General features: G+C 47.6%; 1 protein-coding gene across 2 annotated transcripts in view; it reads left to right on the forward strand.

Moving 5' to 3' along the window:
- Positions 1 to 3,204: 3,204 nt before the first annotated feature.
- NPY (neuropeptide Y) overlaps positions 3,205 to 3,933 on the forward strand; it is a 9,034-nt gene continuing 8,305 nt past the window's right edge. The window contains exon 1 of one of the 2 annotated variants that reach the window (XM_024755052.1): positions 3,205 to 3,496. The gene's annotated coding sequence lies outside the window, so the exon portion shown is untranslated. The remainder of the gene's footprint in view (positions 3,497 to 3,933) is intronic. The other variant, XM_024755051.1, reaches the window with a different exon arrangement.

Below are 3,933 nucleotides of genomic sequence, written 5' to 3' on the forward strand. Positions count from 1 at the left end.
GAGATTTCAGACTCATTAGCCATGGGAATAGATGAGTTTTCTTGTTTAGTGTATGCAGAATGGAAGGGTTAAGGCTGGGGCTTGGGGTACAGAAGGAAAAGTTAGCAAAGGAGACTGGGGCCAGTTCAGAGAGCAAGGAAGTAACCCAGAGGAGACCAGTGAAGGCAACAGTGAAGGTAAGTCAGATAACTAGTAAAGGTCCTTGCAGCTTGCAATTAGGAGGGTCTTACTGATGGCAGTTTCAGTAGGTAGATTCAGACAGAACCTATATTGCTGTGGTTTCATGACCAAACCAAAGGTGACGAAGAGACAATGAACAGAAACATCTTTTTTTCCAAAGCCTTACTATGAGACTTCCACTTCTGGTTAAGAAATAAAAAGAGGAACTGGATTTGCCCTCCCATTTGAAACAACTGAAACACCAGACAAAAATACCTGAAACAACACCCAGAACATTCGACATCAGGCAACAAAGGACAGTGATCTCTTAGAGATGGGAAACAATTGAGGGGAGCCCTACAGTTGTCTCAGCCCACTGCCTGAAGAAATTATCCAGGCTGCAGTGCAGAGAGAGGAATTGAAACAGCTAAAGTTCATGCATAGAGTACCAGATAAGAGAGAGAACACTCAAGATCTTCAGAGTGTCCAGCTAAAATGCTTAATGGACTGCTGATTAGATCGTGCACATGAAGAAACCACCTGAGACCAGGAAAAGAAATGCCCAAAAGGATGAGAGGAAATAGTGTCCAGTGCTCACAAACAGCTGATAGTCCTGTACTAACAGCCAGAGGGTGTTCACAATTCAGGGGGCATCAGCTATCAGTTAAAGTAAGAAGAAGGTGCTTACCTCAGAGTGGGGAAAATTAAATCCAGACTAAAGCCATCTCTGGGCCCACCTTAAAAATCTTAGATGCAAGACCGGAATGGACCAAACTACTCCCAACTTTTTAAACTGTGTCCCAGGACAAAGCTCAAAAATAGTTTCAGGATTACAAAACCATCCAACAGACAACAAGGTAAAATTTACAATGCCTGACATCCTTTCCAAAATTATCAGGCAGACAAAGAAGGAAAATGCAAGCCATAATGAGGTGAAAATCAATCAATCCAAAGTAGCACAGAAATGACATTGATGATAAAAGTAGTAGACAAATTATTATTAATGCATATTCAAGAAGTCAGAGAAAAGACTGGACACGTTAAGACATGGAAGAAAGAAAAAGGATCCAAATTGAAATTCTAGAGATAAAAGCTATATGGTCTTTGCAGTGATTAGACATTGCAGAGGAAAAGATTAGTCAACTTGAAGACATAGCAATAGAAAGTATCCAATAAAACACACACAGGAAAAAAGAACAAAACATATAAAAACAGACCATCAGTGAACTGTGGGACAACATACACCTACCATACGACCTATCCATTCTGCCCCTAAGTATTTCCGCAAGAGAAATAAAAGCATATGTCCATACAAAGATATGTAACATGTTTATAGAAAATTTATTTGTAATAGTCCAAACTGGAAACAGCCCAAAGTCCATGAGCAGTTGAATAGATTTTTAAGTTTAAAATATATCCATATAATGAAATACTACTGAGTAATTAAAAAATGAATTATTGATACATGCAATGACATAGGTGGATCTGAAAATAATAATACTGAATGAAAGAAATCAGACAAAAGAGTACATACCATGGAATTGCATTATGACACAATTCCAGTAAATGCAAACAAATTTATAATGACAGGAAGCAGATCAGTGTAGGAGGGGAGTAGGGAGAAGCAGGAGGGAGGAATTACAAAGGGACATGAGGAAATTGATTGTGGTGATGACTTCACTGTGGCGTTATTTGTGTGAGAATATACCCAATGGAATATTCTAAACATTTGTAACCTAGTATATCTTAATCGTATCTCAACAAAGCTGCTGAGAATAAACATATAAATACACGATTTTTGAAACAAAACGTTTCAGCTGCTAGAAGTGCCTCTTCTTATCAAGAGTGGAATCAGAGTTAGAAAGTGTTTTGCTCTAACTTTACCAAAGGCTCTTTAACATAAGCATCCCTGAGCAAAGCTGAGAGCCTGGTATTGTGTTCCTGGTATATGTTGGGGTGATGGGGAAAGAGGCAGTCACCCAAGTGAAAGGGATGTTGGTCTTCAAAATTGCTAACACAGAGACATACACACACACACTCAGGATTGCTTGCTGCACAGTAATTGATATTTAATTCAACGCTGTCAAAACAGCACAAAAACAAAATGTCAGTTTGACTCACTTGTCATTTTAGCATTAAAATAACGTGTAACTTAGGGTTTTAATTCCCTAACATGCCTTTTATTCAGAAAGATTCAGACTTCTAGAAGCATTCATTCAGGGAACTTCAAGACCTAGTCCACTACATGAAATTCTGATCCTGTAAAAATAGTTTATGCATCTTTCATATTCATTCTACAGGTTCAGTGGGATGTGCAAATTAATGGTGATTGTTTTTTTTACCTGTTTCATTTCGATCAGAGCCCGCATTCTCAATCAACGTTAATCGAACATATTTGGGACTATGCAACGGCCAGCAGATAAAAGAGAAATTGCTGTTAATTTAACTACCCGGTCGCTTTGGACCAAAATTTTGCGTTCGCGCTTTAAGGGGTCTCTCCGAGCTTCAGACTCCGCTCTTTTTCAGCAAACCCAGAAAGTGTCCCCCCTCTGAGGAGTTTTCAGTCGCTACACTCGGGTACCGCCCGAACGCCTAGCGTTTGGGCGAGCTCTTGGGGAGGGCTGATCTCCACGAAAAACAAGCTGGGTAAAGGGGTGAAGCCACAGAAACCTGTTCTCAGCCCCTGGGAGAAGCGGGGAGTTGGGACCCTCTAGCTCTGGACTTCGGGCTGGCTCCCGGACCTGCTTTAAGCGCAGGAATATCCGGGCACCGAGTAGTCTCCCCCTGAAAGCGCGCTGGAGCAGTGTCCGCGCCCTTGCCGCACGGATCCCGGAGAGGCTTCACCAAGTAGAGGATTCGGGTACCCCCAGCCCTGGCGCCCAGCTCGTTGGTACGGTGACAGGTGACAAAGATGATCTGGGCAGCTCCTATCTCTGGCAGGAATAGGTGGGGCGTGAAGGAGAGCGAGGTTTGGCCGCCGCGGGAGGGCAGGAACTTCTTTGGCGTGGTCCAGCGCCCTCGGAGCGCGCTGCCTTCACCCCGGCAGGGCCTGGTGCGGGCGAGTCCGGGTGTGGGTGGCTCCCCGAGCCGATCTCGCGCGGCAGCGGTCCTAGCCCCCTCCCCCCTCCCCCGCCAACGGGGGTGGGAAGCGGCGGGGTGGGAGTCACCGAACGTGATTGCCCGAAGCCCCTCCTGCCGGGGCGAGGGAACGCCATAAAAGGCCCGTTGCGACCTGCTCCGGACACCCCATCCGCCGGCTCTCACCCCTCGGAGAGGCGAGCCGGACTGCACAGCACTCGCGGCCCAGCCACGCCCGCTCGCCAGCCCGCCAGCCACCGTGAGTGCCACGACCCGCTTGCTTGGCGGGAGCGAAGGGAGTGCGGGCGCCTGTGAACTTGCCCGGGCGCCGTCTCACCTTCTGCAGATCCCAGGGGCGCTGGGAGGGTCGCGCCCCGCTCCCCAACCCCTACGCGCCGGGCTCTCGGCGGCTAAATTCCACTTGCTCCTTCCTGTCCCCTCTGATGGTGCATCTGCCCTCTCCCCGACCCTCCTGGCTGGCTCGCCCGTTTGGGTTATCTTTAGGCGGATAAAGAGGGAGAACACGACCGCATCCCAGAGCAGCTGGCGGTTTCGTCGAGGGTCGCCGCCTGGAGGGAGTTTTCCCAGGCCGCGCTCCCAGAATGAGGACTCCCCGGAGCTCGGAAGACGCGCTCCCTGCCGCCTCTCGGAATCCTTGGGATCCGATCTGAGACTGGCCCGGGAGCAGTTCTCCCC

This window comes from Neophocaena asiaeorientalis, unplaced genomic scaffold, assembly GCF_003031525.2.
Source record: "Neophocaena asiaeorientalis asiaeorientalis breed wild unplaced genomic scaffold, Neophocaena_asiaeorientalis_V1.1 scaffold36, whole genome shotgun sequence".
Taxonomy (NCBI): domain Eukaryota; kingdom Metazoa; phylum Chordata; class Mammalia; order Artiodactyla; family Phocoenidae; genus Neophocaena; species Neophocaena asiaeorientalis.